General features: G+C 37.7%; 1 protein-coding gene and 1 pseudogene across 2 annotated transcripts in view; both read left to right on the top strand.

Annotated features, from left to right (window-relative positions):
* Positions 1 to 9,388, top strand: part of LOC105743003 — a 20,676-nt pseudogene extending 11,288 nt beyond the window's left edge.
* Positions 1 to 20,809, top strand: part of Cdk19 (cyclin dependent kinase 19) — a 172,475-nt gene that overhangs the window by 32,826 nt on the left and 118,840 nt on the right. The window contains exon 2 of one of the 2 annotated variants that reach the window (XM_023722305.1): positions 3,631 to 3,692. The exons of the other annotated variant lie outside the window; for it this stretch is intronic. The gene's annotated coding sequence lies outside the window, so the exon portion shown is untranslated. The remainder of the gene's footprint in view (positions 1 to 3,630; positions 3,693 to 20,809) is intronic. 2 annotated transcript variants of the gene reach the window in all.

Below are 20,809 nucleotides of genomic sequence, written 5' to 3'. Positions count from 1 at the left end.
TGGGTGGACTCGGGGCCTGAGACTGCATTTTGTTCCTTCTCTTTGTCATTTTGTATACCTGTCTTCTGACCTTTGGTGTAGAGCTTAGATAGAGTTATTACCTTAGCACCAGGTCTGGATCTATGAATTTCGGATTCCTCCATGTGGGTGTTGTTCGGATCTGGCTGCTGTGCTCCACTTCTTTCTGCTGCAGCCATTCGAGTTGAACCCTTTGTGTCTCTCTGGCAAGATGTTCTGCTCCTGAATCAGCTGGGTGGATCTTGCCTCTAGCCTCTTTGCAGGGAGTTCTGCTGAAGGGTTCCGTGCTGGGCCTGCGCCCTGGGTCTGTTCAGGATCCTGCGGCCTGGGTCGTCTCACTCACTCCCCGGGCCTGCGCTGTGGGTCTCTGCTTGATTTTTTTTTTTTTTTTTTAAGAAACTGTCATACTACATATTTCCCTAGAAATGTGTCATTGCATGTTCCTGTGAACAGTACATGCATCTCTGTTTCTCCACATTTTTTTTTTTTTTTCTTTCTGTATTTTAGGGAAGGGTTTACAGGGTGTTTAGGGTCTCACTACTAGATTGGACTCTAGTGATTCTCCTGCTTACAGCCTCCCAGGTGTTGGGATTACAGGCATGCACCACCACACCCAGTCTCAATTGCCTTCTCAGTGAGCCCTGGCAGTGGGGCCAGCATGGCAGGCTTGGGGATTGAACACCTGGCCCCTGTGCCTGCTTGCAGGCACTTTAATCTGCTGAGCTATTTGGCCAGCCCTAAAAGTTGAGAAGGATTTTTTTTTTTTTTTAACATTCTTGTTAACACTTACTTTCTCTCCTTTTCCTTATCCCTTGCTTTCCTTTTCCCTTTCCTCTTCCCCTTCCTGTTTACTCTTTCTTTTCTGAATATCAAATATAGGTCTTGCATGCTTGGGAATCCCTTCACTATTGAGCTGTATTCCCAGCCCATCTTTAATTTTGGGATAATAGCCATCAGAATGGGTGTGAGGTAGTCGTGTATTGATTTTTTAAAAGCTTATAAAATGTTTGCATTATATAATAAATTGCTCAATCTTGCTACTCACTGTAATACTAACATTATTTGAATGTTATCTGGATATATGTTTTTAATTTTTAGGATTTCTTTTGTTTTTAACAATTTCATATTTTTTTTTAGTTTTATATCATAAGCATTTATCCCTCTTCTTTATTTTATGTTTATATTTTTGCAATGATAGGAATTAAATCCAGGACCTCACACTTGCTAGGCAAATGTTCAGTCATAGAACTGTATCCTTGGCATCTACATTGCCCATTTTGTTGCACAGTTTGTAGAACAATCATTTTAATATTCTAAGAAAATACTGCAAATGGTGAAGAATACTTCTTATATATAGTTAGGTGCCTGGTTTGTGATTTTAATTTCATTAAAATTTTAAATTTAATTTCATAATTTCATATATACTGGATAACATTAGAAGTATGGCTCTTGAAATGGTCTGAGTTACATTGCTGTTTCTGGCTGTGTATTTTAGGCTAACTTCTTCAATTTCTTATATCTTGTTTCTTTCTTTATAAAAATGAGAATAGGACTGGTGAGATAGTCAAATAAGTGCCTGCTTGGACAGGCACAGGGACTGGGGTTTAATCCCCAGCACCACATGCCATGCCAGCCCTGCCCCTGTGCATGCTGAGCTGGCCAATGGGACCAGACCACCTGGTGCATGCCTGTAGTCCTAGTGGTGGGGAGACATGAGTCCAGTCTGTGTACTGAGACCTTGTACCAAATATATTAAAAAAAAAAAAAAGAACAATAATAATCCTTATTCAGGGTTACAAAAAAGCAGATGCTTTACTACCTATACAGAAACTGTGACCGGTACCTCATACATCCTATGTAAGCCTATGCTGTTACTCTTTAATAGGATTGGAGTTGTGTCTCTTTGATTTTTAGAAATATATAGACATGCAAATAGTTTATGCAAATAGTTTATTTCATAGAATGTCATAAACACTTAGCTTACAATAGTGGTGGTGAACCTATGACACACACTGCCAACGGCCAGCTGTTTGTTATCATTGAGACTGACAGGTTCACCATCACTGGCTTAGACTGTCATACCACGGCTTTAGGGGAAGGTATAATTTAGAAATTTATTTTGAAAATGAAGAAAAGATAACATCTCAGGCAGGGTAGTATTGTTCAAATAGCTAACACAGTAATATGACAGTCTTCACTTCCGTTGACTGTTTAGCCTTGATACCTGTTTGTGGGCTTTTAAGTCAGCTCAACTTTTTTTTTTTTTTTTTTTTTTTTGAGACAGGGTCTTACTCTGTAATTCATACTGGCCTTAAAATCACTATGTAGCTCAGGCTGGCCTCAACCTTCTGGTAGTCCTGCCTTGGCCTCCAGAGTTGCTAGCATTACAGGTGTGTGCCACTGTGCTTAGCTTCTCTACTTTTTTTGCTGTAACCTTTGAACCTTTTCACACAACTCCCTAAATCCTCTTTTTTGCGGGGAGGGAAGGTTTCACTATGCAGTTCGGGCTGGCCTTGAATTCACTTTGTAGCCCAAGCTGGCCTCAAACTTACAGTGATCCTCCTGCCTCATCCACCTGAGTGCTGGGATTACAGGCGTGCACCACCATGTCCAGCTCTGCCCCCCAATTTTTTTGGCTAAACAATCTATGTTCTTCTAGGTTCTTAATTTACAATTGTTATTAGTAAAATAAGGCAAATGTAAGGATTTGAATTTTTTACGTGATGTACTGTTCTGTGACTTGTAGCATTTTATTTTTTACTTAAAAAAATCATTTATTTATTTGGCACAAGTTCTTGCTATGCAGCTTGGACCTGTAGTGATCCTCCTGTCTCAGCCTCCCCAGTGCTGGGATTACAGGTGCCCAGGGCAGGCATGCAAGGCATGTGGTGCCAGGGATAAAACCTGGGTCCTTGTGCTTGCCAGGCAGATGCTTAGACCACTGAACTATCTGCCTAGTCCACTTGTAGCATTTTAATACCTTATTTCTTTTGATATGAGTGTAGTTTGAGAGGCAGTGAAAGAGCCCTCATTTATAACCCTAATTATACTGCGAGGTTGGAGGGCTCTTGTCAACAGCCAGTAAGTGTTCTAATTTGAACTTGACCTCCAATCCCTTATTTCAGGCCAGTGTTTTATAAACTTTCTTTCTTTACATAGTCTGTCTTTCTCCCAGTAATTTGTAGTTCTAAGAAGAAAATGTGTCTTGAACTGTGGGCACGTCTCCATTTTTGTGAAGTGTATTCTACTTAATTTCTTCTATATTCTTTTATATATGTATTTGTTCTCAGATAATTTTTAAAAATTGAATTGTTAATTTGGTACATATGAATTCATTCTTTATTGCTCTTTTAATTTTTCCAATAGCATGATTCACTTCTTTTGCTAAGAATATAAATTAAGGCTCTGTTTTTGGTCATTTATATGTATATAATAAATAATGAACAGTGAATATTAGTAATATGTTGTTGATCTGCTTGTTGTCAATCTAAAATCTGATTTCCCTGGCAGATATATAGGCATGTTGATAGGCATTTGGCATTTTATGTTTTGGGCAGTGTAACTTTAAATCTACATAAACTTCTCTGCCTTTTGCCTCTGCTGTATTCATAGATTCCAGGAGGGCTTCGTGTATGGACCTCAAGCGTTGGAGGTAGCAGACTTTTCAGCAGAAGGTAAAGCAGAGTGTTGCCTTCTGGTGTTACTGTGTGTGTGTGCTGGGGTGGGTATGTGACAGGTGAAAGCATTTTGTGTCATCACAAAGTAATGGTACATTAAAAAAATTTATGTTCACCAAATTTAAAACCAAGTTAACATCAGTACAATTTTATTATTACTAAAATCTAAAAATAGTAGAAAGCTTCAGCTTGAACTAAAATCTCTAAATTTCACTTTTTATGCCATTAACCCAGTAAGTGTAAGAAAAGACAGCATTAATGTAACATATCATACATATTGTATAATTTTCTCAGCCTTACTGTGTTATCTTCCTGGGAACCTGTTCAAGTCATTATTCATATGTTGTATTCATCCCTGCTGCTCCTTTTACTGAAAAATTGCTTCACAAAAGAGAAGCAGCCTCATTTGTGCCTCATGACTGGAGGATAAACATTCTTATTGTAGGTTCCAATGGTAGTTTCCAGCATGCTGATTACCTCTGTCTTCTCAACTAATTAGTGTGCTTTTCTCTCAAGTCATGGTAACACCTGTTTCAGTAGACAAATCCTACATACTTAGAAAATATTTTTTTAATAGAGATCTTCATTGATACTTTTTTTAAAAAAAATGTGACTAGATATCAGAAATTCTGACATACCTTACCTGAATAATGTTTTGATTAAAAAATATTTTTTTTGCTATTTATATACCAGACAATTACTTTCTAAAAATTTTTTATTAGTGCATGTTTGCAGTACATAATGATTACATTCATTGTAGGGATTTGGTGCATGTACATGACACTTTTTTTTAAAGGATCTGTTTATTTATTTGATACAGGGTCTTGCTAAGCAGATCAAAGTGATCCTCCTGTCTCAGCCCCCCAGAGCTGGGATTACAGGCGTGCGCCACCATGCTGAGTTTCAGTAGCAGGTACTGGCACTGGGCGAGCGCAGCAGGCGGAACCATGGATGGAACCCAGGTCCTTGTGCTTGCCAGGCAGGCGATTAGACTGCTGAGCTATCTCCCCAGCTCATCCATTGTTTTTTACTAGCATCAGATTCATTTATCTTTTAAGTCCTTATAAAGTTAATTATCATACATAGATGTTACTTTTTTGTGTGATATATGCCACTATTTTTGAACTTTCTTCAGATGACACTTGAATGTAGCTGATGGTGAACTTATTCTAAGACATGAAATTAACATTATTAGATTTTAGATAGATTGTGAATGAGAGAGGAATTGTTTCCTTAGTTCTTTTGGAAATTCTGTTTGTTTAGATGTTAAGTAGATATATATTACACCTTCCCATCCGGTGTATAATCACACTACCCCCCATAGGTGAATGCAAGTAGTGTGTGTTTAGTCTCTACCATGTGCTAACATGAGGTCATTCCATTTTACACTCAGCTGAGTTTCACTCTTTCACTTCCTCCTATTCAGAGAAGCTACATTTCTTTCCTAGAGGAGATAGATGAGTTTCAGGCTGTTTATTGAGGTAAGCTATAATTTTACTTTCTGAACCCTTTTACTTTTTATTGTTTTCAGTGGCCATTTTTATTTATTAGTAGTAAATTAGAAGTAATTTTGGACATACTTATATTTCATTTTCAAGCTAGTAGGGTGCTTTTACCATCACTGAATTATGGCACATCTCATTTATGTAGCTAGTGTGACTATGGTACATTTTATTATCAATTGAAAGTCTCAATTGATAATAAAATTATCAATTGAAAGTCTCCCTAGTGGTGCATAGGGAGACCCTCCACCCAACTCCTATCCCTCCTCAGTTTCTTTGAGAAAGATGGGATTAGATGGATTTAAATATTAAGTTTAATTTTTAGAACAATTTTCAAGCTTATAGAAAAATTGATTTGAAAGTTTGTACCTCCTTACTGTCTCTCCTCACCTTTTCTGTATTATTGACATCTTGTGTAGGTTATTACACAATAACTAATGAGCTATAATTGTTAGAGTACATTCCAGAGTTTTATTAGGGTTTACTCTTTTCTTACTCTGTTTTTTAATTTATTTTTATTTAATTTATTTATTTATTTTTTGCGGAACCGGGGATTGAACTCAGGCCCTTGCGCTTGCCAGGCAAGCACTTATTCTGCTGAGCTAACTCTCCGGCCCCTTCTTACTCTGTTTTTGAGACAGGGTTTCACTGTGTGGTGCAGGCTGGACTTGAACTCACTTAGGCAATCCAGGCAGCCTTTGAACTCTCAGTGATCCTCCCACCTTTCGCTTCTGAGTACTGGGATTGCAGGCATGCACCCCAACTCCAGCTATTTTGGACACACTTCTACCTCTGGTCTAGATGACTGCAGACTTCATCTCGTCCTCATGGAACTCTTTGAGACAGAGCTAAGACTTTACTGAAGACTGAGCTAGATAAAGGCACCAGAACATTTCAAACTAGTCTGTAGTTATAGCTGAGGCCCAAGTTAGAAGACATGGCCTGGGATTTGTTGTTGGAGGGACTCTGGCAGGTTCCTTTTTTGTTTTGTTTTTATTTTTTATTGTTTTGAGTACCAGAAATGGAACTTAGGACCTTGTGCTTGCCAGGCAGGTGCTGTGCTGCTCAACTGTATCCCCAGTCCCCTGGCCCCTTTTATGAGATACTTTCACTATTTGGTTGTATCTTCAGTGTCTTTTGACCAGTATAATGACACACATGATGGTGTAGCTCCTTCCCTTAAACATTCTGTGGGCTCCACCTCTTACTCTTTCTTGGTTCCCCTCCCTCAAGTCTCTGACAACTTTACTCTGTGTTCTGTCTCTATAGTTTTGCCACTTGCAGAATATCATAAAGTTGTTGTCATATAATGTAAGTCTTTTCAGATTGGTAATGTGTTCCTCTGTGTCTCTTCATGGCTACGTAGCTCTTTCCTTTCTCCTTTTTTTCTCTGTTTTGTGGTACTGATGGCTTCACACATGCTAGGTAAGTGCTCTACCATGGAGCCACATCCATAGCCTTATTATTTATTAACAACCCAGAGACTAGCTAAGTTGTCCATGTTGGTCTCTAACTTCTGCCCCTCCTGCCTCAGCCTCCTGAGTAGCTGAGTAGTTCCTTCAAATTTTTGGCAGTTATCAGTAAAGCTGCTATAAATATTAGTTTCCAGATGTTTGTGAGGACATATATTTTCAACTAATTTGCATAAATACCAAGGGGTGTAGTTGCTGGGTTATGTGATAAGAACATGTTCAGTTTTGTAGGAAACTGCTAAATTATTTTCTAAAGTGACTGGAACATTTTATATTCCTTCCAGCAATGAGTAAGTTAAGTGTTCTTGTTGCTCCACACCTTGTCAGAATTGTTGCCAGTGGGTTGGATTTCAGCCATTCTGATGAGTGTGTACTGGTGTCTATGGCGTGATTGTGGTTGTTTTTTTTTTTTTTGAATTCTGTAAGTGAATGCAGCTCACAGCTTCATGCATGCTGAACATGTGTTGTACCCTGTCCCTCACTGTTGTTTTTACTAACCTTCTAATGATGTGATGTTTAATATCTTTCTATATATGTATTTTTAAGTACGTATCTTCTATCGTGAGGTATCTATTCATATTAGTCTGTTTGTGTTTGTGTGATACCGAGAATTGAATTCCAGGCCTCATTCTTGCTTGCCAGGCAGGTGCTGTGCTGCTGAGCTACATTTAGCCTGACCCTGTTGCTTATTTTTAGTAGGATTATTTGGTATTAAGTTTTCACACAGAGTATTTTGTGTATTTGTGGATACAATTCCTTTGTCAGATATTTGTTTTATAAATATTTTGTGCCACTCTGGCTTATTTTTTGATTTTGTTAAAAATGTTTTTCACAGAGCAGAGGTTGTTGGTTTTAGTCAAGTCTAACTTCCCAAATTAACAAAAGAATTACATTTTGGTGTTTTATCTAAAAGTCATTAATTGCTGCACCCAAGATCATCTAGATTTTTTTTCTCATAGGAGTTTTATGGTTTTGCATTTTCTATGTAAGTCAATGGTCCATTTTGAGTTAATTTTTGTGATGTGTAGGGTCTATGCCTAAATTTATGTTTTTAATATTTATTTACTGATTTATCGATTGACTGATTGTCTTTTTGAGACAGTTTAGGCTACTCTTGAAATTACCTTGTAGTCTAGGCTGGCATCGAACTTGTGGTGATCCTTCCTCAGCCTCTTGAGTGCTGGGATTACAGGCATGCACCATCATACCCTGATTTATATTTTTGTGGTGGTGGATATTGAATTCAAGACCTCAAGCATGCTAGACAAGTGTTCATTTGTTGAGCTGCATTACCAATCCCTGTATTTGTTTTGTTTGCATGTGTGTATCCATTTACTTCCGCGCCATTTGAAAAAGATGTTATTTCTTTGTTGATTTCTATATTCCTTTGTCAATAACCTGTTCAGTTTTGTGAGTCAGTTTGTGGGCTCTATAATCTGTGTGACTGATCTGTTAGTCTTCTATCATGCCACTCTTGATTACTGCAGCCTAATAATAAGTTTTTTGGGGGTAAGGCCAGTCTTTCATCTTTTTCTTTTCCATTTTTCACATTGTTATTCAGGGTTTCTGGGATTTCAAATGGGCTTTAGGTACAGTTTCTCATTGTCCAGGGATTTGAATTGGAAATTGTGTTAAAACTATAGATCAAGTTAAGAAGTTAAGTTTTTTTTTTTTTTAAAGAAGACTTGCGCGGAGTAGGAAGTGAACATCCCCAGCAGGCCGGTTCTGGTGACTGGTGCCACCGGGCTTCTAGGTAGAGCTGTGTACAAAGAATTCCAGCACAGCAACTGGCATGCGATTGGTTGTGGTTTTAGAAGAGCAAAGCCAGAGTTTGAACAGGTTAATCTGTTGGATTCTGAAGCAGTTCATCACATGATTCATGATTTTCAGCCCCATGTCATAGTACTTTGTGCAGCAGAGAGAAGATAAGATGTTGTAGAGAATCAGCCAGATGCTGCTTCTCAGCTTAATGTAGATGCTTCTGGGAATTTAGCAAAGGAAGCAGCTGTGGTTGGAGCATTTCTAATATACATTAGCTCAGATTATGTGTTTGATGGAACAGATCCACCTTATAGAGAGGAAGACATACCAGCCCCCCTAAATTTGTATGATAAAACAAAATTGGAAAGAGAAAAGGCTGTCTTGGAGAATAATTTAGGAGCTGCTGTTTTGAGAATTCCTATTCTATATGGGGAAGTTGAAAAGCTTGAATAAAGCACTGTCACTGTTATGTTTGATAAAGTGCAGTTCAGCAACAAGTCGGCAAACATGGACCATTGGCAGCAGAGGTTCCCCACTCACATCAGGGATGTAGCCACTGTGTGTCGGCAGCTGGCGGAGAAGAGAATGTTGGATCCGTCAATTAAGGGAACATTCTACTGGTCTGGCAACAAGCAGATGATAAAGTATGAAATGGCATATGCGATTGCCGATGCTTTCAACCTGCCCAGCAGACACTTACGACCTATTACTTGACAGCCCGTCCTAGGAGCACAGCATCCAAGAAATGCTCAGCTTGACTGCTCTGAATTGGAGACCTCGGGCATCGGCCAGTGAACATCATTTTGAATTGGAATTAAGGAAGTCACTCTGGCCTTTCCTTATTAATAAGAGGTGGAGACAGTTTTTCATTAGTTTATGTGTGTTTGTGTTTTTCTGTTTTAATGTGATATATGATATGTGTCACTTTTTAAAGAAAGAAGGAAATACTTTTGTATGAGTATTCTTTCAGTTTGTGACTGTAGCTTTTCAGGTAAATGATGCTCTTGCACTAGTGCAGGAGGGCACTGATGCCTTGTATGTATTATTTTTCTCTTATTTTATCCTGGTTTAATTTGTGGTTTGAATAAAATTAAGATTCTTAAGTATCAGAGAGCCAGGATGAAACAGATCTGCTGTAAACTTGTTTTTGATTAAATGCATTGTTCACTCCTATAATTATCATATTTTCAGGGTTGTTTTTGCAGCTATTGACTATTGTATGTTGATTGTTTTCAATGTGTGAAATTGTATGAAATCATTGGTGTTCATTGCTTGAGCTCAGATCAAATGTTTGAAAAAAGAAACTTTATTTTTGCAACTTAAGTACAATTTTTATGCTTGAGGTACTTCAATATGTTATGTATAGCAGAACTTCTGCAGCCTGATACCCCCTGCTCTTGTAGCAGTGTATGGTATGCACTTGAGAGTATGTATATGTATTTTTTTGATATAAATATATAACTCTCCTTTTCACTCCATGTTGCTAAGTGATATTTCATACATGGTTATACTGATAATAGCCCTTGTAAGTCTTAACTGCTCATGAATAATAAATACATACTGTTGGCATGTAAAAAAAAAAAAAAAAAGTCTTGACATCTTGTCAGTGTTGTCATCTTAGCTGTATATACTATTTCTCCAGAGATCTTTTGTGATTTCTTTCATTGGAGCTTTGTAGCTTTTCTCACATATAGCTTACACATATTTCATTAGATTCACAGCTAAGCTTTTTCTTTAATTTGTGCTAATGTATAAGGTATTGTGTTTAAAATTTTATTTTTAGATTTTACAGTATGAGAGAGTGAACTTAGGCTCTTCTAAGTGAACTATATTCCTAGCTCCTTTTTCAGCTTTTACTTTGAGATGGGATCTTGCTAAGTTGTCTAGGATGGCTTTCAACTTGCAGTTGCTGCCTCAGCTTCCAAGGCTGCTGGGATAACAGGATTGCACTGACAAATCCAGCTGGGTACTGTGTTTTAAATTCCCAGTTTCAGTTTTTGTTGTGGATATGTAAGAAAGCAGTTGGCCTTTTATATTAAGGTTATATGGTACAACCTTTGTGTGTGTGTGTGTGTGTGTGTGTGTGTGTGTGTGAGGGGAGCACTGGAGATTGCCCTTCTTTCTGAGCCATATCTCTAGCACTGTTTTAAGTTTTTGAGATAGAACCTTGCTAAATTGCCCAGGCAGCTTGTGATCCTATTGCCTTACCTTCCTAGAGTGCTGAGATTATAGACCTGTAATCTTTTTATTATTGTTTACTGGTTCCAGGAGTTTCTTTGAGATTTTTTCCCCCCATAACCAGTCATGCCATATGTAGTTTTATTTCTTTCTACCCAATCTGTGTTCCTTTTATTTCATTTTCTCCTTATTGTACTGGCTGCTAGGATCTCTGGTACTATGTTGATTATGAAGGCACACATTCTTGCCTAGTTCCTGATTCTAGCAGAAAATAATTTAGATTCCCTTCCCAAAGTATAATAGATTCAATAGATTATTCTAATAAGTATTAAAAGGAATGAAGTACTGCCCATATCAGGTTGTAAGAAGATTCTGTCCATCCACCGTTCTTTCCCTTCACTTCAGTTTCCCTCCTTTTTTAGCCTCAACTTCCATGAAAACTTAAAATTGCATGAATGTTTATCAGAGTACTTTAACAGTATTTGGACAGCTTTATAATATATTTAATAATGTGTATGTTGTTTAGTTTCTGTTGTCTATTTGTGATTATCTGTAGGGGAAAGAATGTATTATTGCACCTTTTATAGTATACAGTGTGCACTGCAATACACATAGTTCATTGGTTAATGAAAAATTTAGTTTTGGACTTACGAGTTTTCCATCGACAATGTTAGTCACCTAATCAGTTAATTAGTCAACCCACCAAATATGTGGTTGTTAGCTGCAGGGTGTTCACGTTGTCTGCAAAGCACATGTAACAGTGATGCCACCTTTCCAGAATCTTAACCATAACATAAGAAATGTTAATTTCTGCTGGTTTATGGGGGGGCATACACTCATAGGTTCATTGCTCTGGAAAGTTGAGGTTGGGAGAATCCTAAGTTTGAGCCCAGCCTGGGCCACTTAGCAAGAGCTTGTTTCAAAATAAAAAAAAGGGTGGGGATGTAGTGCAGCGAGTGCCAGAGCCATCAATTCAAACCCTAGTACTTTCTCCCACAACACATTAACATATGCTGTTAATTTCAGATATTGTTTGATTTTTTGTTAATATGTATTTGTCAAAAGCTCTGTGCTTTTGCTTCACTGTAGGTGTCTGCCACAGTCTTTAAAAAGAGCATCTGTCTATAATTTCAAAGAGAGAAAAAACAAGATGCTCGGTTATTAACAATGGTTCTTATAATGCATATTATTACCTTCAAAGTAGTTGCTCCCATTTCCAGATACTGGCATGCAAAATTGATCAAGCAGTGTATAAGCACTTTCTGTTCCTTTCACTGGACTAAAAGAAATTACTGCTACAATTATCATAGCTATCTTGTGTATATGTTCATATCTTTTTTAATTTTACATATCCCTCCTTCTCCTTCTTTTCTTTCTTTTCTCCCATCCTAGTTCTTTCTTTTTGAACAGTTCCTTTCTCTTTCACTCTTATCTACTGAACATTTTGGATCTTATTTAATCTTTCAATTTCTTACACTAGGGAGATAATATGTTTACACATGTGAGTCTGATTTGTTTCACTTATGAGTTTGGTCTCTAGTTGCATCCATTTACCTATAAAAGCCATAACTTTATCTTTCTTTATAGCTGAGTGGTACTCCATTGTATAAAATCACCACATCTTTTTTTAGCCATTCCTCAGTCAATTTGGGTTGGGTTTTCAACATTTATCTATCTCCTGGCATGCTGTGCCCGCCCCGCCCCTGGGGCATGCTGAGACCATGATTGAGATTGGTCATGGTGGTGCACGCCTGTAATCCCAGTGACTGGAAGACTGAAAAACAGGAGGATCACTATGAGTCCAATCTGTGTAGTGAAACCCTATAGACCCTGTACTAAATACCTAAACAAAACAAAACAAAAAGAAACATTTAGCTATGACAAATGGTACTGCTGTATGGGGATATCTTATCTCTCTATCTCACTGTGGTATGATGTTTTTCTTCTGGGAAAATAAAAGGAGAATAGTTGGGTCAAATGGGACCTCTACTCCTAGAGTTTGATGAATCTGCACACGGATTTCCACAGTGTTGTACCAGTCTACACTGCTAGCAACAATGGAGAATAGTTCTTTTCTTTCTCTTTTTTTTCTTCTTGGTTGATTTTTTCATCATATTTTCTGAAATGATAAAGAATCTCAGTGTTGTTTTACTTTCCATTTCTCAAATGGCTAGTGATGTTGAACATCTTTTCATACATTTTTTTGCCATTTATATTTCTTCATCTGAGACATGTGTATTCATCTCAGATGCCCATTTTTGGATTGAGTCTTTGAATTTGGGGGGCCTGATTCTTTAAAACTCTTTATGTATTCTAGATAGAACTGAGAGACAGTTGGCTAATTTTTTCCCCCCGATTTGTGGATTTTCTTTTCACTCTGTTGGTGGTTTCTTTTGATGTTTAAAAACTTAAAAAAAATTTTGATGTGAGATCCTAGTTGTTGATTCTTTGAAGCATTTCCTATGCAGTTTCATTTTTGTTAATGAACTTTCTACCTTTCCTTATGTGTTCAAGATTTCTACCTACTTTCTCTCCCAGTAGATTTAGTGTTTCTGTTTTAATAGTTAGATCTTTGATCCATTTTTACCTTAGTGCTTGATGATAGACATGGGTCTAGTTTTAGTTTTCAGCATGTGGAAAGCCAGTTTTTCCAGAACCACTTATTAAAGAAACTTTTTTTCAGTGAACATAGTTGACTTTTTATAAAAAATTATGTAGTTGAGTGTGTTTGTAGTTGTGTCTGCATCTTCTAATCTGTTCCATTAATCTTTATATCTGTTTTTCTTTTTCTTTTTCTTTTCTTTTCTTTTTTTTTGCCAGTACCATGCTGATTTTATCACAGTACCTTTGTAGTATAATTTTAAGTCAGGGATTGTGATACCTCTTACTTTGCTTTTTTTTTTGCCTTGTTTTTGTTGTCAGGGATTGCTTTTGTTATTCTAGGTCTCTTCTGGTTTAGGATGAATTTTAGGAAGGTTTTCTGTAGATCTGTGAGGTATGCTAATGTTATTTTGAATGGGATTACTTTAAATCTGTATAACAATTTTGGAATATGGCCATTTTCACAATGTTTTTCCTATCCATGAGCAACCAATATCTTTGCATTTTCTGAAATCCTTTGCAGTCTCTTTTTTCAGGGTATGTAGCATTCACAGTATAGATCTTTTACTTCTTTTGTTAAATTGATTCCTAAATAAATATTTCTTTTTTTGGGGGGAGGGGATGCTATTGTGAAAGGTATGTTTCCCTAATTTCTCTCTTGGTGAGTTTGTTTTTTGTGTACAGGAATGCTATTGGTTTTTGAGTGTTGATTTTGTATCCAGCTATGCTACTGAGTTTGCTTATTAGTTCTAGCAGTCTTCTGGCAGAGTTTTGGGGTCTTCTATGTAGACTATCATTTAATCTACAAATAATGATGTTATTTTTGTTTTCTATTCTTATTTTTCTCTAGTCTAATTGCTCTGGCTGATGTTTCCAGAACTCTGTTAAAAAGGGTTGGTGATTGAAAAGGATTGGTGATAGTGGACATCCATGTTTTGTTCCTGATTTTAGAGTGAAAGCTTTTAGTGTTTGTCCAGATAGTGTGATGTCACCTGTTGTCCTAGATGGCTGTTATCAGATTGAGTTAAAGATCATCAGTGGGTGTTGGACTTTGTCAAAAACTTTTTCTGTGTCTGTTGAGATAGATCATCATGTGGCTTTTGTCTTTGGCTGTGTTGATATGGTGTAGTACATTTATTGATTTGTGTATGCTTTATGAATAATCCCTGCATCCCTGGGATGAACCCCACTTGTTCATGGCATATAATCTTTTTGATGATTTGCTGCATTCTGTTTGTTAGTATTTTGTTTGTTTGCTAGTATTTTATTAAGGATTTTTGCATTTATGTTTATTAGGGGAATTGGCCTGTAAGTTTCCTTTTATGGCTGGCTCTTTAGAAAGTTTTGGTATCAGGGTAATACTTGCCTTCACAAATGAGTTAGGGAGAATTACTTAGCTTTCTATTTCATTGAAGAGTTTGAGGAGTATTGGTATTAAATGTTCTCTAAATTTCCTGTAGAATTCAGCTGTGAATTCATTAGGACCTGGCTTTTCTCTGTTGGTGTATATTTTTTTGAGAAAAGGTCTCACTATATAGTCCAGGATGGCCTTGAACTCTTAGTGATCCTCCTGTCTCACCCTCCCATGTGCTGGTATTACAGATGTGCACCACCACACTTGGCAAAAGTTTTTAAGTTTGATTCAAGAATTGACATTTATTGATTCTGTAGTAGGGTGCTGCTAGTAGGTATATTAAATGTGTCCTCATTCATGTTCAAAATAACTGTGCAGTGTCAAATATTCTCAACTTAAAGATGTAAAGACTAGTATGAAAGTACTCATTAGCTGTGTGAACTCTATGTTGCACACTATGGAAAAGTTATCATAGCAAGTAGTGTATGATGACGGCTGTGAGTAAAGTGCAGAGATGTGCTTGATAAATGCAAAGAAGAGGGTTTTGGCCTCAGGTTAGGGTGCTCACAAAATATTTGGGAAGCCTGTACTTGTTGATGAATAGGAAGAGTAAGGGTGAAAGAAAGATGAGGGAAATCAGAAAACCAAGGAGCAAAACATCATTGACAGTATTAAAATTTCTACTGTAGTAAAATGCAGTAAATCAAGTGTTATCTTTTATTTTTAAAAAGGACACCTCCTCCTCTTCTCTTTTAAATAATTTTCCTTGATTTGCTTGTGGCACATCAAATACTATCTACTATGAAAGAGATCCCAGAACTCTTGCATGACTCCCAGGTTACTAGTCTTCAAACTCGTTGTTGTCTGCAGGGTAGTTAGCAATCAGTCCAGCAGGAACTGATTGAGAAAAAACTGAGAGAATTGGAAGGCCACAGGAACCGTAAGTAAAAAATTTCCCTAAAATCAAAATATATTTCATTTATTCCTTCCCCCTAATTCATTTGTTTAAAAAGTACTCTGAAAATACTCGTTACATGCTGAGTGATAGGAAGCTATAAAGGCATAAGGAGACATCATTGCTTTCAGTGAATTTAATGTTTAGTTGGGAATATAGAAGTAAAGTGAAATAACTAGAAACCAGTTAGCAGTGTTAAGTAGCAAAAAATGCATATTTTAGGTATTGTGGGATTATTATTCTTAAGTAATATTCTTCAGGGCTCTGTCCTCCCACCTGTTTTTGTAACTTCGTATCTCTCCCTGTGGTCTACATCATCTCTGATTTTGTCTTTTTGAGGCAGGCAGGGTTTTACTGTGCAGTTCAGGCTGGCCTTGAACTCACTTGGTAAACCAGGCTGGTCTCTACCTTACAGGGATCCTTTTTTCTGGGCTTCCAAGTGCTGGGATTACAGGTATGTGCCACCACACCTGGCTTACATCTTCCTTCTAAGCTCTAGGTTTGTCCAAATCCCTTTGGAGATCTCTGGATATTATCATAGTCTTCTCTTTTTTATTGAAGAGAAGACTATGTGCATTTTAGTGAAGGGTCTACAAGGTGTTTAGGGTCTCACTATTAGATCAGACTTGTAGTGATCCACCTGTTTACAGCCTCCCAAGAGCTGGGATTATAGGTGCGTGCCACCACGCCCAGTCTCAATTGCCATCTCAGTGTGCCCTGGGGGTGAGGTCAGCATGGCAGGCCTGGGGATCGAACCCCTGGCCCCTGTACCTACTTGCAGGTGCTTTAATCCACTGAGTTATTTGGCTGGCTCTTATCATAGTCTTCTCAACCTCAGTATATCTAAAACTTCCTTCAGCTGTTCTTCATAACTCAGTAGAGGATATTGCTATCACCCAGTGCCCCAAACCAGAAACTAGGAGTCATAGCTTGCTTTTCTTTATCTGGTTTCCTCACGTTTTGTTGCTGCTGTTGTCTCTCAGATCTGTCCACTTTTCTGCTGCCACCATCGTAATGTAGACTGTAGTTATGACTGACTTGAGTTACTTCAGAGGCATTCTAACTCACCTTCATACTTGCAGACTGTTCATAAAAACATAGATTACTTAAAATCCTTACCTTTGTTTCTTGCGATGAAGTTCAGTCTCCCAGCATGGCTTACCTATAGCCTTGCTTGTTTCTTTTTTTAGCTTTAACTTGCATTTCCGTGTTCTTGTTTGTTTTGCTTTTGGAAACAGGGTCTTCTAGTTCAGGGTGGCCTTGAATTCAGTGTATAGTCCAGGCTCAAACTTACTGGAGTCCTCCTGCTTCAGCATTCTGAGGACTTGTTCTAACGATGTTCACCACCATGCCTTGTGCATTCCTTGTGAGAAGCCAGCCTTACTGAATTTTAGGTGCATTATGTACTCTTGCTCTGTGTCTTACTTAATACATGCTGTTACCTTTTTTCAGAAGTAGTTGAAATTAAAGCAATTGCTGTAGTGATTAAATCACAGACTCTGGAGTCAGACCACTCAGTGTGAATTCTGAGTTTTCTACTTTATTGGCTTTATGCTCTAGAGCACATTACTTGCCTTTTCTGCTTTCAGTCTTTGTACTGTAGACAGGGTAATAGTATTTGTTTGACAGCATATTGTAAAGGCTCTTAGATTGACCCCTGCCATGTAGCAAAGTATCATACTATTGTAGATACTATTACAATTCTTACTGCATATGTGATATTTGATAGTATTACCTTTTGTTAATAAAAGTTAATTTACCTGCCCAGTGTGGTGGTGCACACGTGTAATCCCAGCACTTGGGAAGCTAAGGCAGGAGGATCACTGTGAGTTCCAAGCTAGCCTGGTTTGGATAGTGAGACTCTGTCTGAAAAAAAAAAGTTAATTTAATGATAAATGAAAAATTACTGTTTTCCTTTATAAATTATGAGTTAGTCGTTATTGTTAGTACCTTTGTTCTTAGACAAGCAACAGCTTTATTATATTTTTCCTCCTTGATTTTCAGCTTTTTAGTAAGCCAGCTCTTGACCTTTGATGTATTTCTGTGAATACATCATTTGCAGGGCTAGGTTTACCTGAGTATATAGACAGATTCAGGTCAGCTTATATGGAAACATTTGAAAGAAAATAACTATTATATAAGTAGTTAATAATCATTGTAGAAAACCCAGGAAGCATATAAGCTGAAAGAAGGAAACAAAAGCTGGGCACTGTGGCTGTAATCCAATCTGCTTGGGAGGCTGAGGCAGGAAAATCTCTTGAGGGAGTTGAAAGAGGGTCTTACTATATAGACCCACTTTCCTTTCTCCTCTTTCTTTTATTCTCCTTCTTCTTATTCTCTTTCCCTTTCTTCCTCCTCTTTTCCTCTTTCTCCCCTCCCTTCTCCCTTACCCATCTTCTCCTTCCCAGCCCCTGTCTATGCTGTCTTGAGGTGACATCTTAGTATGTTGCCCAGGTTATTCTCAGGTTCCTCTGCTCAAGAAATCCTTCTGCCTCTTCCTCCTGAATAGCTGATACTACAGGCATGTGCTGCATGGCATACTAAAGTATGTATTTTAAAAAGAAGTTTCTCCAGATCTTTTATTATTGTGGAAATATTTTTTTTAGGATGATCAAAAATAAAAAGTCAATATAAAGAATGTTTAGTTTCTGTTGTTTACAAGATACTTTGCTAGTTCCTATAGATTATACAGAAATGATTGTCCCCAAGGGCAAGGAGCATCAGTCAGTTCCAAGTAATTATAATAAAGTATAATTACAGTAAGTATGGTCAGTCTTGTAAGAGAATTGAGCAAAGTATTTGCTGTAGAAATTGTCTTGAAAAATGTTAACTGTCAAATTCTAATGAGCTCTTTTCTATTTTCTCTTATTTAATCCTACTTCTACATTTGATATTTTTACCCACTTAACATTTAATACTTGTTCCTGATGGTTTTCTCTGTTTTACTCTCGAACTGCTGTTTATTAGTTACTTCCTGTCTTAGTTACTTTTCTCTTGTTGCTGATGCAAAACACCCAACACCCACAAGTTAAGGGAGGAGAGGTTTAGTTAGCTCACAGTTAGTGGAGGTTTCAGTCTGTAGTCAAGTGGCTCTAAGGCAAAGTGGCATGACAGAGAGACAACCATTTTATGGTGGCAGAAAACTGCAAGAGCAGCAAGCAAAGAGGAGGGAAAGACAAGTCTCTTTCTCTTCCTTTTATTGTACTAGTGGACTGATCCATCAGTCATCCACCTTTAATCCCTCTGAACCATGAATCAATCACAAAACATGATTCAGCTATCTCTGAAAAAGATCTGTCTAAAAGTGCATGAGGCCTTGGGGGTACATCGAGACACAATCCATAGCGCTTACCTCCTGAATATTTTAGGGATTGAAGTTAAGGCCTTGTGTATACTAGGTGAGCACTCTACCACTAAGCTGCAGTCACAGCCCTTTTTTAAACTTTATTAGTTTATTTTGCTTGTTTTGAGACTGGGTCTGACACTTATTATATAGCCCAGGTTGGACTTGAACTCATAGTGTAGCCTAGGCTGACCTTAGATGTGCAGCGATCCTCCTGCCTCAGCAGCCTGAGTGCTGGGATTACAGACATGTACCATTATGTCTGGCCCATTTTGGCTTTGTTATTCCAAATTTATTTTCTTTCTTTCTTTCTTTCTTTCTTTCTTTTTCCCCTTTTTTTCTGTGTCATGTGGAAGCATCTTAATCTACTAAGGCAGACATAATATAATGGGAAGGATTCAACATTAATTTTTATTGCAGCATTCTTAGAGAAAAGAATACATTGGCTAGATTCAGAAGTCATAAAATTTGAAGAATATCTTATTGTTAACCCCTATTTATAAAAACTGTTATTACTATATCATCTTGGTCTTGTATTTCTGATGACTTAGCTATTTGAATTCTTGTAAGATTTGGAAAAGCAAACTTAAAGGATAATTTCATAGGTATAAAAGATGTAAAAGAGAAGTATACTCAGGAATGGTATGTTCACCATGTATTAACCTACCTGTTGCTTGATATAATACCAGGGAGCACAAGGTAAGGGAAGAAAGGTTTAGTGGGCTTGCATTTTCAGTCTGTGTCTCACTGGCTCCAAGGCAGAGACATCATGGTGGAAGGGCATGATTCAGGGTAACTACTTCATTCAGGGATTAGTTCACCTGCTTAGAGTAGGGAAAGAGTACCAGCACTGACAGATGTAAGCAACTAGAAGCAGAGTCCAAGGTCATGTTTACCTGAGGCACCTAGATACACCTAGAGCTGTGTTCCACCAGTCCCAGGATAGATTCCTGGGCTAGTCAAATTGAAATTCTACTCTAACTGCCATATGCTATGCCTTGTCGACTTGCTACCTAAATATACCTCCTTAAATAATAATTCTAAATAAAGGCATTAGCAAGTTCATAATTCTGCTCAATGTAGTGCAGCTATCCCACAGAAATACACTAAACCCTCCTCAAAGTCTTGACAGTTCCACCATTTTTCCAAACTCTTTTCAGAGACTAAAGGCAGATTCTTAGTTGTACCTCTATAAAAATAAAACACAAATTACACAGTCCCAAAGTAAAATGGTGTAGGCTAATGGTGGAAAATTATGTTACACATGCTACTATGGGATAATTGTATCATTGAAAGCTCTAAAGGCTCACCATCACTGGCACTGGTAAACATCCCATTTTTAGAAGAGAGAAATACAGTGGTACCTCAGTTTACAAGCTTAATTTGTTCTACCATTTTGATGTATTTGGTACAGGGTCTCATTACACAGCTCAGACTCCAGTGATCCTCCTGTTTTCAGCCTCCCCAGTGCTGGGATTACAGATGTGCCTCACCATGCCTGGTCTTGTGACCTGCTTAGCAGACTGGGGACGGGGCCAATACTGCATGTGGTGCTGGGGATTGAATCCCAGTCCCTCCACTTGCTTAAGCAGAAGTTTAGTCTACTGAGCTATCTCGCTGCATGTTTTACCATTTTGGAGAAGATGGTCATGTTTGTGTTTGTGTGGGAAAGATAGCCTCAGTCATGTTTGTCACCTGAAGCAGAGTTTGCAAACAAAAACAAAATTTTGTCAGAAGTGTCTGTTTGTGAACCAAATTGTTTGCAACAGAAAGAGTTCATGACCTGAGATAACACCATAGGAGATAGGATGGAATCAGGCCAAAGCAAAGCCCAACAGGTAAAACATAAATCCTTTTTTTTTTTTTTTTTTTTTTCAGTACAAGGGGATCAAACTCAGAACCTTGCACTTGCCAGGCAGGAGTTAAAAAAATATAAATCCTGGCTGGG

Source organism: Octodon degus, unplaced genomic scaffold, assembly GCF_000260255.1.
Source record: "Octodon degus isolate 3935 unplaced genomic scaffold, OctDeg1.0 scaffold00090, whole genome shotgun sequence".
Classification (NCBI taxonomy): domain Eukaryota; kingdom Metazoa; phylum Chordata; class Mammalia; order Rodentia; family Octodontidae; genus Octodon; species Octodon degus.
The sequence above is the reverse complement of the archived record's forward strand: the minus strand, read 5'-3'. Positions and strand labels throughout refer to the sequence as shown.